The sequence below is a fragment of the Bos mutus genome, chromosome 14 (genome assembly GCF_027580195.1).
Source record: "Bos mutus isolate GX-2022 chromosome 14, NWIPB_WYAK_1.1, whole genome shotgun sequence".
Taxonomy (NCBI): Eukaryota; Metazoa; Chordata; class Mammalia; order Artiodactyla; family Bovidae; genus Bos; species Bos mutus.
This window is the reverse complement of record NC_091630.1, coordinates 36,859,088-36,873,490: the sequence shown is the minus strand read 5'-3', so window position 1 is coordinate 36,873,490 and position 14,403 is coordinate 36,859,088. Positions and strand designations below refer to the sequence as shown.

Here is a 14,403-nt window from a genome sequence, read left to right as displayed (position 1 = left end):
GGTTGGGAAGATCCCCTGGAAGAGGGCATGGCAACCCACTCCAGTATTCTTGCTTGGAGAATCCCCACAGACAGAAGAGCCTGGCAGAGGTCCCAAAGAGTTGAATACAACTGAGCAACTAAGCACAGCACACAGCACAGGGGAAGCCTGCAACCAATAATTGGTAGAAACAGGGTTACAAAGCCTCTCCCAAGTTTGACAAAGTTCTGAAAGCCCATCCCATTCAGTTCAGTTCAGTCGCTCAGTCCTGTCTGACTCTTTGTGACCCCATGGACTATAGCATGCCAGGCTTCCCTGTCCATCACCAACTCCAGGAGCTTGCTCAAACTCGTGTCGGTGATGTCATCCAACCATCTGATCCTCTATTGGCCCCTTCTCCTCCCACCTTCAAACTTTCTCAGCATCAGGGTCTTTTCCAATGAGTCAGTTCTTTGCATCAGGTGGCCAAAGCATTGGAGCTTCAGCTTCAGCATCAGTCCTTCCAATGAATATTCCGGATTGATTTCCTTTAGGATTGACTGGTTTGATTCTCCTTGAGAGATCAAGGGACTTTCAAGAGTCTTCTCCAACACCACAGTTCAAAAGTATCAGTTCTTTGGTGCTCAGCTTTCTTTATGGTCCAACTCTCACATCCATACATGACTACTGGAAAAAACATAGCTTTGACTAGACCAACCTTTGTAGGCAAAGTAATGCCTCTGCATTTTAATATGCTGTCTAGGTTTGTCATAGTTTTTCTTCCAAGGAGCAAGTGTCTTTTAATTTCAGACTGCAGTCACCATCTGCAGTGATTTTGGAGCCCAAGAAAATAAAGTCTCTCACTGTTTCCATTGTTTCCCCATCTATTTGCTATGAAGTGATGGGGCTGGATGCCATGATCTTAGTTTTTTGAATGTTGAGTTTTAAGCCAGATTTTTCACTCTCCTCTTTCACTTTCATCAAGAGGCTCTTTTTAGTTCCTCTTCACTTTATTCCATAAGGGTATGGTCATCTGCATATCTGAAGTTATTGATATTTCTCCCAGCAATCTTGATTCCAGCTTGTGCTTCATCCAGCTTGATATTTCGCGTGACGTACTCTGCAAATAAGTTAAATAAGCAAGATGACAACATACATCCTTGACATACTCCTTTCCCAATTTGGAACCAGTCTGTTGTTTCATGTCCCGTTCTAACTGTTGCTTCTTGACTTGCATGGAGATTTCTCAGGAGGCAGGTAAGGTGGTCTGGTATTGTCATCTCTTGAAGAATTTTTCATAGTTTGTTGTGATCCACAAAGTCAAAGACTTTGGTATAGTCAATAAAGCAGAAGCAGATGTTTTTTCTGGAACTTTCTTGCTTTTTCTATGATCCAACAGATGTTGGCAACTTGATCTCTGTTTCTTCTGTAAATTTCTTTTCTAAATCCAACTTTAACATCTGGAAGTTCTCAGTTCATGTACTGTTAAAGCCTCACTTGGAGAATTTTGAGCATTACTTTGCTAGCTGATATGAGATCAGCTTCAGGCAACTCCATGAGTCTAGTTTGATAGGAGTCTACAGCTCTACTTTTCTTTTTGTCCGATGTTGCTTCCCTCCTTAACACCCACAGCTTTGATCTCAAGAGCACTCCTTAATAAACATCCTACACTGATCTTCATCTCAGAGTATCCTCTCAGGACTCTCTTCTAAACAGCCACCAAATGACAGGGATAGCATTGCAATTCAATTGGACTGGTTGTATTAGCCATGGTTTAAAACACTTTTCTATGTACCTCTGCAAAATCAAAGATCACAGGGCAATGTCCAGGACTGCAAAAAATGATTAATAAATGAGCACATAAATGAACACATTCTACTTTTTGTATTACTTCATGATGCAGAAAAGTCATTCAATAAAATTATTCTTGAAAAGAATAGAATTGAGAATATGCTGAACTATGTATTGTCAAAATCAAGAGAGGAGACTATTCCTCTAGTTGACTAGAAATAGGAACTAGTCAACTACATCAAGCACTAAGGAAAGACTAAATGGAATAAGGACTGATAAGTGTCCACTGACTCTGGCAATGGGATAGTTTGAGCAATCCAAGTGAAGTTTGTTGACATGATGTAAGCATGAACTATACTACTGTGTTATGGAAAGAACAGGATGATGAGAGAATGAACTGGAAGAACGTAAGGTTGAGGAGTTATTGTAAACTATGCTCTCAAGGAGATTGGCTTTCAAGGGAGCCAGGATGGAGACTTGGTGTTTTCTAACATTGTTCATCTGTGAGGGTGAACTGAGTCTATGTCTGCTGTGTAAGCACAGGGATCCTGGAGTAATATCATTTGTAATAAGGTGGCACAGTGGTAAGGAATCTGCCTGCCAATGCAGGAGACGGAGGAGACATGGGTTCAATCCCTGGGTTGGGAAGATCCCCAGGAGTAGAAAATAGGCAACTCACTCCAGTACTCTTGCTTGGAAAACCCCATGGACAGAGTAGCCTGGCGGGCTACAGTCCATAGGGTCACAAAGAGTAGGACACGACTTAGCGACGGAACAGCAACAACAATGAATCTTAAGCAAACATCTGAGGCTCTATGAACAGTCATTCACATCACATCTTCTTTCTCAAGAACTGGAGGTTCCCAAAACTGAATCCTCAAATCCCACACTGTGATGTGGTCAAGCCGTGTGGTTGGTCACTTTGTGCCTGGTGCCCGTATTTGTCAATTTTTTGGAAGCCAAGTTTCAGGTAAGAAGTTCCTGACCTAAGGCCACAGGGGTGGGAGGCCTGGGGAAATAACCACAGAAAGTAGTTCCCACGAACCCACAGAGCACAGAAACCATGTTTGAAGTGCTGATGTTTGTGCTCATTTATTCTAGGCAGCATGCAGTACCAAGCATTATGTAATAGAGGCAATAGCAGCTAAAACTTTAAAAAATAATCTCTGTGGTAAATTTGAAAACAAAATGCTGAAGCCTGGAACATTTCAGATTTTCCACTCAGTGGATTGAATTGCCAGATACTTCGGTATCACTTTCTCTCCATTTAGCTCTGGAAAGCAAAGATCAAATGCATGACCTCCCAATTTCCATGTTCTGGAAGGAATAGACACTGAAGCTGTGAAATGGAAACCGAGCTCTGAGACATGGTACTATGTAGATGCAAATATATGCTATTGAAGTTGTATGGATATCTTACAGAAAGTGGGATATTTTCTGTTAGTTATGATAATGCATGTAACTCCCAGCTTATTGAAACTCACTGTAACTGGGTTGAGAGATTATGTGTCAATGGTTTTGCCCAGATCTCTTGTGGCTTAAAATAAAAGAGTAGTGTGAGAAGTCTTAATTGATAAATTCTAAAATTCTCCCTCAATTTCCCTTTTAGACCATTTTAGCAGGTATAACTTTTAATCTCCAAACCTCTTAGCAAGAAATTTAATATTATTCTCTTTCAGTAAATCAGATGGCTTGTTCTCATCCTCCATCTTTCTGAAAAAAGTAAGAAAATGTAACCAGGCTTCAGTATGACACCTCCTCCTCAGTGTAATACAAGAATAATACAAGAACAGTGGCAGTCTCATGCCATCTAGGACATTCAGTTACGGACACTTTGCCCACTACCCTTACAACCAGGTGACTGTACAACGTTATAGATGTGTGTGTATGCACATTGTGTGTGTGTGTGTGTGTGTGTGTGTGTGTTTGTGTGTTGGAAGAGGAGTGATTCTCCCCTAAGGGTTGAGCCTTAACAATCAGTGACCAGCATCCCAATCTATGTAGCCATTCCCATTTGTGGTCACTCATATAATCTAGGTCTTACAAAGGGTCCCCCTATTAAAGAAAACAAGTAAAACACCATCTCCCCCAATTTCAAAAAGTGAAAGTGAAAGTTGCTAAGTCGTGTCTGACTCTGCGACCCCATGAACTGTAGCCCACCAGGTGGCCATGGAATTCTCCAGGCAAGAATACTGGAGTGGGCTGCCACTTCCTTCTCCAGGGGATCTTCCCAACTCATGGAATGAACCCTGGTCTCTCGCATTGCATGCAGATTCTTTACTGTCTGAGCCACCAAGGAAGCCCAATTTCTGGGGAAGCTTTAAAAATAATTTTAAAATGTTTTTTTCCTAATTTATTCCACTTCTATCTTTTCCAATTCCTGAAGCCTTTCTTCATAAAAGGTGAGACTCAAGGTCCCAAAGGATATTCTAAGAATGGGTGAGAAATAACTGGTTGGTAATCATCAACTCTGTCTTTTGTCAAAAGCTAATAATACAGGCCCCTACCCAACCAGAGGCATGGAAACACAAAGTTTAAAACACTTTCTTGAAATGGAAGCTCAAAAGAGTCACAGTTTTTTCTCATAGCAGCACAAATTTAATGTCTGAACTGTGCTATACACTCTTCACCTCCCAACCCTTATCATATTGGCATGTTTCTGACAAATGAGACTTCCCAGAAGGAATATGCATCCGTGTGAGGTTTTGACCTTCAGTGTCTGGCTCTGGATGAAAGCAGCTGGGAGTACACGACTGTCACATTCTCTCTTAAAACGACAGCAGCAACAAAAATCCCACTCCTGCCTCTCAAATAGCTATTCCTCCAACTTCAAATGAATGTCTGTAACTGCAGCTTTCACCAAATGTCTTGACATCAAATTACTTGATTGAAAGATAAATACAGAATAGGATGTTGCTTTTGCTGAAAGATATAATGATTGAGATATACATTCTAACAGAAACATCATTGCTTTGTTTCACTAAATGTTATCCATTCTTTCCACACAACTAAAATTTAAAACCAGAATATTATCCAATTTTCATAGAAGTCACAAAGAGAGAACTAAGCTGAATAGTAAAATGTGTAGAAACTGGGGGTTTTAAATCTGGAATATATAATCTCAGTTTTATTTCTGTTCATTAAATTCTATCCCACCATTCTACTTCTATAACTCGATCACTTGTTTCCTCCCATTTAAAAAATACTCTTTTCCCAGCTGTCTGCTTGTCTCTGAAGTGTTCCTCAAAAATACCACCCTCAAGAATATCTGGTCAGGAAGATCATCCATTTATTTATTCTCCAAATGGGATACATAAATGAAACAAATAGACATAAATCCTTGCATTCTTGGAATTGATAATGGGGGAAATGGATGGAAGACAGGCAATAAATAATAAACAGAATAAACAAGTAAAATATATGGCATACTACATGGTGATAAATGCTGCAGAAAAACATATAGCAGGATCAGCAGTACTAAGAAGCAGGAAGCGGGTGTGCAGTTTGTGATTTTAAATAGATAGGGTAGTTGGATGGACTTTCTTGAGACAACAATATTTAGGCAAAGGTTTGAAGCAGGTGCTAGTGCAAGGTGGGTGTCTGGGGGAAGAGCGTAGAGGAAAGCAGTTGCCTGAAGCAGAGCAGATGGCCAGTGCAAAGATCCTCAAGCAGGAAGTGCCTAATGAACAGGAGGAAGATCAAGGAATCCAGAGCTAACAAGGGAAAAACTAATAGGGGATAATATCACAGAGACAGAAGTTGGGTACGGAGGGCCTCCTGACAATTTCAGGATTTTGGCATTTACTCAGTGAGATGTAAATCACTGGAGTGCTGTTCTGAGATGTAAACCATCGGAGTGCTGTTTGTTTTTTTTTCTTTAGCCCTAGTCAATCACTGACTTGCATTACGCCTCTACTCATGTACTTTTTAAAAATATATATTTATTTTTAATTGAAGGATAATTGCTTTACAATACATTAGAGGGTTTTTAACAAAAGAATGTCATGATCCTTCTTGCTTTTTAGAAAGATGACTCTGACTGCTGAGTTGGGAACAGACTGAGAAGGAAGCCACAGTGAGAAGGACTGGTTAGGAGGCTACTACAATAATCCAGGCAATAGGTGATTATAGCTCACATGAGGGTAGAAGAAGAGGAGGTGGGAAGAAGTTCTCACTTGACCACTTTTTAGATCTATTTTGAAGGAGGAGCCAAAAGAATGCCCTGAGAGATTGGACGTGGCGTGTGAAAAAAATGTCCACCTTTCCCAATGTCAATACCCTGCGTGAAAGATAAACTCTGCTTTAACTTCCCCACCTCAAGCAGTTTCTTCTTCTTAGTGCTAAAATCTTTTTTTTTTAATTTAATTAAAAAGATTAAAAATTTGGCAGCACCATGCAGCATGTGAGATCTCAGGTCCCTAACCAGGAATCAAACCTGTGGCCCCTGCATCGGAAAAGCAAAGTCTTAAACACTGGACTGCCAGGGAAGTCCCTGAAATAGTTTATATATAACACTAACACTTCACGTACATTCTTCTATCTTTGCTGTTTCATCCCACACAGACATAGATGGGAAATAAAAAGTTTAAGGGGTTATAACTGTTTGACTGTAGGAGAGGCCCATCTGTATGGAAGTCAGACACACGGAGTTTTTTTGTTTTTCATTTGCTCTCCTTAAAAAAAAAAACTGGCCAGCGATTAAATTTTCAAAGAACAAACAGAACCCGTACTCGGTTCACAATTTATGAGGCTGATCTAATTTATGAGGCTTATCAGTTTATGAGGCTGTTGACAATTCCATCACAGTTCTGACAGTTACAGCTTTTATTTTTCTCCAAAACATCAAGATACTCTATTTGGGGTTGCTGGGACAGAAGTGAGGGGAATCTTGGCATTTGAGCAAGATGATTGTCAGAGGAAGCAATAGTAACCATGAGATGGTCTTGCCCATTTCTGTCCCAAAACCAGCTTTAAGGGTAATAATAATCAAGTACAGAGAGTGCTTCTCAGTGGACTGAGCTCTTTCCCATGCATCCACCTATGTAATCCTCCCTGCAACCGGTGGATTATGTGTTGTTGGCGGCATAGTACGAAGAAACATACTGTCTCATAATATGTATATTGGTTTCCCCAGGTCATATCACTGGTAAATGACAGAGCTAGGTTCAAAACTGGGTTTAGAATTTAACTCTAGTCATGTTTCTACTATGTTGCATTGACAGATCTGGAAAGAGAAAGTAGACCAGAAAAGAACAATGTTATTTCACAATCTTGTTAAGGATGGGTCTTTCCAGGAACATAAGGGGGTGGTGTTCAACAAGCCTGTGGAATCTCTAAGGCCTTGACCTGAGATGCAGACTCACCCAGGACCAAACTCTGCCTATTCCATTTCCTTCCATATGGAAGCCTTCAGCCTCCACCAGCTCCAAAAGGAGTAATTCCTCCAGACCCTATGTTTTGATTGTAGAGGACAGTCATTTCTTGCCCCTAAACTCCTTAGGTGCATCCCAGGTGGTAATAGTGATAAAGATTCTGCCTGCCAATGCAGGAGATGCAAGAGACACAGGATCGATTCCTGGGTCAGGAAGATCCCCTAGAGATGGTAAAGGCAACCCATTCCAGTATTCATGCCTGGGAAATCCCACGGACAGAGGAGCCTGGTTGGCTACAGTCCCTGGGGTTGCAAAGAGTTGGACACAACTGAGTGATTGGGCACACAAACTCCTTAGAGAGTCCCCACCTTAGATATAATTGCTATTGTACTTCATCTGTGGGGACAAATGAGAGAACCTGTTTATGAAGTCTGCAGTGCTGCAAAGCCCTTCATGAAATGTTAAGTTCTGTTGGTATAAATCTGGAAATAATGTGATCCATGTCCCCTTGACAGGATAGAAGAATAAAAAGTCACCATCTGCCTGTCCCCAAAACAATATTAATGGGGCTAACACCATGGATTTAAATTGAGGCAGCTTCTAAAATTGGGGAAATAGAAGAAACCAAGTTCATTCCATCAGAAGTTTATTGATTTTCCAATTAACATTGCAAGTTTGCTTCTAACATTTTCGCTTACTAGCTCAGAAATGAAGTATGACTGTGGATAATAATTGACATGAATTGCTACATTCTGTATATCATCTGCAATGTCCAAATGACTGATAATGAGCAAGTCCTAGTTGTTTAAACACTCTACAACTGAAGTAGCATCATTAGAAAAGACAAAGATTGCACAGCCTGAGATTCTTGTGCATTTTTAATGATTCTAGCTTAAAACAAACCTACCAAAATATCAGTTCCTAGGTGAATTTGATTTAAACATACTCAAAAAGAAGATTATTCTCTTAAGAAGGACTGCTACTGCTGCTACTGCTAAGTCACTTCAGTCGTGTCCAATTCTGCGCGACCCCATAGACGGCAGCCCACCAGGCTCCCCCGCCCCTGGGATTCTCCAGGCAAGAACACTGGAGTGGGTTGCCATTTGCTTCTCCAATGCATGAAAGTGAAAAGTGAAAGTGAAGTCACTCAGTCGTGTCCAACTCAGCGACCCCATGGACTGCAGCCTACCAGGCTCTTCCATCCATGGGATTTTCCAGGCACGAGTACTGGAGTGGGGTGCTATTGCCTTCTCCAACTAGGTGCTTTTTAAAAAAGAAAACTTAATTAAGTACAATTTTTTTAACCAATTCAAGATTGCTAGCCTTTTAACCTTCAGATCTTTATAGGATGCTTATAATGAAGGGTAAAGCGTCTGCCTGCAATGCAGGAGACCTGGGTTCGATCCCTGGGTCAGGAAGATCCCCTGGAGAAGGAAATGGCAACCTACTCCAGTACTCTTGCCTGGAAAATCCCATGGACAGAGAAGCCTGGTAGACTACGGTCCCTGGGAGCACTAAGAGTCGGACATGACTGAGCGACTTCACTTCACTTATAATGAAAAAGTGAAAAGAATGTTCACCGCTATACTGACATCCATGCCCAAGGTAACATTGGTAAATACTGAAATTATTTGCTAACTTTGGAGAAGGAAATAGCAACCCACTCCAATACATTTTGTCTGGAAAATCCCATGGACAGAGGAGCCTGGCAGGTTCCAGTCCATAGGGTCACGAAGAGTTGCGCACGACTGAGCAACTAACACTAACACTATGGGCTAACTTAGCTACTGTTTTGTATTGTGACTGCACAGCTTCAGGGTACTAGGTTCCCCCATAACGGAAGAGATACTGTTAAGCTTAACTCTTAATCACAACCTTGGAGTTTAACACCTAGTATTTAACAAGCTCTGGGAGATGGTGAAGGACAAGGAAGCCTGGCACGCATGCTGCAGTCCATAGTGTCGCAAAGAGTCGGACATAACTGAGAGACTAAACAACAATTTAGCAATTTGTACTAGGTATCCGTGTGCATCTCTTAGGTAAACACAGTTACAAAACAAACCTAGAAACCATTTTTGGAGTTTTTGAAAAAGTTAAAACCTTCTAAAATGTTTATTTGAGGAGGGAATTTTTAATTCATGTATTCCAAGCACTGAAAACAGTGCCTGGTAAACAGTTGGGTTCTCAATAAATATTTATTGACTGTTGGTTAAATGAATAAATGTTCTTTGTTTTGCACCAACATTTAATCATTTCAGCACATCTGAGTGCTTACCCTGTGCTAAGTAATATGCTAGATCCTAGGAAAGGTAGAATGAAGCATGAGGCAAAAGAACCAGAGACCCAGTTCAGGACTTTAAGTAGCTAGTGACCTAGTGTGCATGCGCAGTTGCTCAGTCGTGTCTGACTCTTTGTGACCCCACGGACTGTAGCTCTCCAGGCTCTTCTGTCCATGGGATTCTCCAGGCAAGAATACTGGAATGGGTTGTCATTTCCTATTCCAAGGGATCTTTCCAACCCAGGGATTGAACCCTCATCTCCTGCATAAGCAGGCATCGTCTTTACCTCTAGCGCTATCCAGAAAACCTATAGAGTAGGATAAAAGGACATAAAGAAGCCAGACTATCAACCAGTGCTGTGTAATCATAGAACGGAAGGCTACTGCTGTCTCGGGAGGTCAGACAAGACTTCGAAGAGGATAGAATACTTGATTTCTGTATTGTAAGAGAGACACAGTGAGGAATGAATGAAACCTCACAGATCAATGATAACTCAGTTGCCTTTACTCTTTCTTTCTCCCCCCACCTTTCCCCGCCCCCGCCCAAGGTCAATTCTTATCACTTTTTAAGAAGTCAGATAGCCTGGTACTGAAATTTTAACTGGGTTGCTTAGCTTTATTAACAGTTTGCTTCTTGGGTTAAGCCTTCAAATGAATGTTAAGTGTTCAATGCCAAGCACTGCCCGTGCCCAGTGTTGGGCACTTGTCAGTGTAGGAGGCAGCACCATGCCTGCCCTAGAGGATCCCCCTCCTGTGTGTCATCTGTGTGTCCTCAGGTTGGAAAGACCTCCCCTCCCGCAGGAAAAAACTTTGAAGCTGGGACCTGATGAGTGAGAGTAGAAACAAACGGGGCGGCGAGGGAAAAAAAGAAAAAGAAAAGAAAAACCAGGAGGGGGTGGAAAGTAGGGAAAGACCTTCCAGGAAGAGGGAGGAGCCTGTATGATGCCACCCATTCCCATAGGCTCCGAGGACCAATTTCTTGGGAGTCCTTAAAATGAATGGCTTCAGGAGCAAATGGAAAACAGGCTTTCCTGTCACTCCTCTCTCACCTGACCGTCTCCCGGGGACCCTGGCACTGCGCTGACAGGCTGTCCAGACGGGCAACAGGGAACCCACTTTCCTTTTTCCGGCATTCTCCTCCCACTGACCCGGAAGTCGCAAGCCGCAGGTTTCTTGGAACTGCGAATACTGTTTGAACTCCAGCTAAAACTGGAGATGTGTTTTGAGTCACATTATGCAAGCATATTTATACCATCTGTTTATGACACTGACAGGTGGACACTATGATTCATTACTCATACTGCATGCTAAACATAGACTCTTGGAAAATCCTGAGCCCTGGAGAGTCACAGGGTGCCGGTCAGTGTGCCCAAGGAGAAGGGAGTGGGAATCTTTTCTTAGGATTTTATAGTCTGTCAAACAAAATCCTTATCATGATGAAAATGTTTGTGAAAGTATTTCATACAGTGGATTAGGTAGATAAGGATGGAGGAAACAGAGTCACAAAATATATACTATTTTGACCGATTATGGAAGATATTCCTTTTCTGTGGGTTATGTGTATCTATACACAAGCACACAAATATTAAAGTATCAGAAAATATTTGGTAACTATGGGGTCAGAAACAAGTCATCTCTGTGTCAGAGGTGAGGATTTGGTTCTAAGACAATTACTTCTTTCTCTTCAGTAGAGTTTCTGTCTCACTTGGACTTAGCTCATGCTCTTTATCATCTTATGCAAGTATTTTCTTAGTTGCTTTTGTTGTTGTTTAATTTTTGTTGGAGTTTAGTTTCTTTGCAATGTTGTGTTAGTTTCTGCTGTACAGCAAAGTGAATCAGCTATATGTATACATACATCCCCTCTTTTCTGGATTTCCTTCCCATTTAGGTTACCATAGAGCACTGAGTAGAGTTCCCAGTGCTATACAGTAGGTTCTCATTAGTTATCTATTTTATACATAATAGTGTATATATATTGATCCCAACCTCCCAATTCATCCCTGCCTTTTCCCTCCTTGGTATCCATACATTTGTTCTCTATGTGTATGTCTCTATTTCTGCTTTGCAAATAAGTTCACCATTTATTATTATTATTTTAAATCATATTAGGACCCTTTTGACCACAACACACAGAGACCTAAATATGAAGCCACAAGATATATCCATCCTTTTGTTTTTAGGGACTATTCCCCCTACCTATGAATTAGGAAATCTACCATCACAAGCCAAGGCTGGTATCACTCCAGTGCTCTCTGTTTCAGCCAAATGAGCAAACTTTTAACAGCCTCATAAATAACAATAACTTTTAAAGTAGTTTCAATATGCAAGTAGCTCAAAGTCAAGCTATCTGATGGGGACCCTTCCCCTTGGGGAAACAGAAACATCCAAAAGAGTCAAGGAAGAAAGGACTCACTGCTGTATTCAATTAGTTGAGAAACCATCAAAGTAAATAAGGCAATACCTTCAAGAACACACAAAAAAAGAAGGCAGTGAAGTAGAACAGATTAAAAGAAAAAGGAGAAGTCTGTTTTAGCTACCAAGTGACCCCAAGGGTGAAGAATAATTTCTTCTTCAGGACAATTTTAGTAAAGGTCTCCTAGCAAGATGGCTCGGTGGAAACGATTTCTTTTCATGTCTGTGGAGAACTGATGAAGTTTGCAGGAAACACAGGCAGTTTAATTCCAAACAAAGTATAGTAGGTCAGTTAGAGGGAGCAACTTCAGAACACTTCTGTCCTCTCTTAGAATACTAATGGCTTTCAAAAGTCCCAGTGGTTATGAGGTAAGTCATTTACATCTTAAGAGACAGGTCAGAGGAAAACCTCCTTAACTCTGTATCAGTTCAAGATGGCTTTCACAGAAATCTCAGTTTTCTCAAATAGACGACTAATCATGCTCATCCCACAAAATCACTTTTAGCCATAAATCCTTCGGTAACAATGTATTAAGTCCAAAAATCTGCCAGGATTTGTGTCAGACAGAAAAAATACCCAGATACACAAGGTCTCTGATTTCAAGAGTGAGAATGAGAAAAATATCATTAGATATTTATACAGCTATTAATATAAAATCACAGAAGTATGACTATAGGGTTGTAAAATCACCAAAGGGATAACTCTGTTTGGAAGATGCAACAAATAAGAGAACAAATCCTAAAAAATAAATCTCAGTAAGAGGTCCAGTGAATAGCTGAAAAATTTTCCCTCAATCACTACACATGTACCAGTGAAAGCCATGACTAATCAATCATTTATTTTGACAGAGCCTCAGCATCCCTCTCAACACAGCTGATTACCACCAAAAAGTCATAGCTACTGTGGACACTACTTGCCAATCTGGCTCAGTAAAAATGCAAGGAATTGTTATTTGTATAGTTCTGAGAGCAATTACTCATCTAAATTGCCCATTGCAAAAAGGTATCAGTTCAATCAATTATTTATAGGCCCCAAGACCAAACAGTGGAGGATACGCATTCATTCCTTAGCTTTTTGACTATGGCTAGACCTTACATCAAAATTTCTTTCCTTGTCAGAAATGGGAAAATATTTTGGAAGTATTAAATGTTCAATATAAAAGTATTTTTTATGACTACTTTGATAACTGAAGTGTTAAAACAACATAAGATGTGGATTACCATGATGACATCCCTCATAATACCAGTGGTACTGGCTTTAACTAATTTTTTCTTAGTACTCTGGGAAATCTCCCATGACATTACCCCTCCTCTTCCGCTTGCAAAGCCCAACATAAGTATAATACAGTGAAACTCCAAGGTATCCTTAAAGGGGGAAAGAAGTTTAAAATATGAGAGAGAAGAGGTGGAAGAGTTCCTGGGTAGTAGTGTAGTGACTTCAGAGCAAGGGTTTTAAAGCCAGATTATGTGTGTGTGCATCTTGCATCTGCCACTAACTGTGTGACACTGGGCAAGTCACTTACTTGCTCTGGTCTTCATTTCCTCATCTGTAAAGAGAGTCCTAAATGCAGTACTTGGGTACAATCTCAAAAATGACAAAATGGTCTCTGTTCGTTTCCAAGGCAAACCATTCAATACCACAGTAATCCAAGTCCATGCCCCGACCACTAACGCTGAAGAAGCTAAAGTTGAACAGTTCTATAAATACCTACAAGACCTTCTAAAACCTAACACCAAAAATAGATGTCCTTTTCATTACTGGGGACTGGAATGCAAATGTAGGAAGTCAAGAGATACCTGGAGTAACAGGCAAGTTTGGCCTTGGAGTACAAAATGAACCAGGGCAAAGGCTAACAAAGTTTTGCCAAGAGATCGCACTGGTCATAGTAAACATCTTCTTCCAACAACATGAGCGATGACTCTACACACGGACGTCACTGATGGTCAACACTGAAATCAGATTGATTATATTCTTTGCAGCCAAAGATGGAGAAGTTCTATACCGTCAGGAAAAACAAGACCAGGAGCTGACTTGGCTCAGATCATGAACTCCTTATTGCAAAATTCAGACTTAAATTGAAGAAAGTAGGGAAAACCACTACTTTCTTGGTCTAAGCCATTCAGGTAAGACCTAAATCAAATCCCTAACAATTATACAATGGAAGTGACAAATATACTCAAGGGATTAGATCTGATAGACACAGTGCTTGAAGAACTATGGACGGGGCTCATAACATTGTACAGAAGGCAGTGATCAAGACCAGTCCCAAGAAGAAGAAATGAAAAAATGCAAAATGGTTGTCTGAGGAGGCCTTACAAATAGCTGAGAAAAGAGAGACATGAAAGGCAGAGGAGATAAGGAAAGATAAACCCATCTGAATGCAGATTCCAAACAATAGCAAGGAGGGAAGTGAAAACCTTTCTCAGTGAACAATGCAAAGAAATAGAGGAAAACAATAGAATGGGAAAGACTGGAGGTCTCTTCAAGAAAATTAGAGAAACCAAGGGAACATTTCATGCAAAGATGGGCACAATAAAGGATAGAAATGGTATGGACCTAACAGAAGCAGAAGATATTAAGAGGAGGAGGAA

The 14,403-nt window shown here is 40.7% G+C and overlaps 1 protein-coding gene across 4 annotated transcripts in view; it reads right to left on the bottom strand.

The window, feature by feature from the left end:
* The window catches only part of COLEC10 (collectin subfamily member 10), a 134,445-nt gene that overhangs the window by 101,057 nt on the left and 18,985 nt on the right, over window positions 1–14,403 (bottom strand). Inside the window, exon 1 of one of the 4 annotated variants that reach the window (XM_070382202.1) lies at window positions 10,449–10,581. The exons of 2 other annotated variants lie outside the window; for them this stretch is intronic. The gene's annotated coding sequence lies outside the window, so the exon portion shown is untranslated. Of the gene's footprint in view, window positions 1–10,448; window positions 10,582–14,403 lie in introns of those variants that run through there. One more of the 4 variants, XM_070382204.1, reaches the window with a different exon arrangement.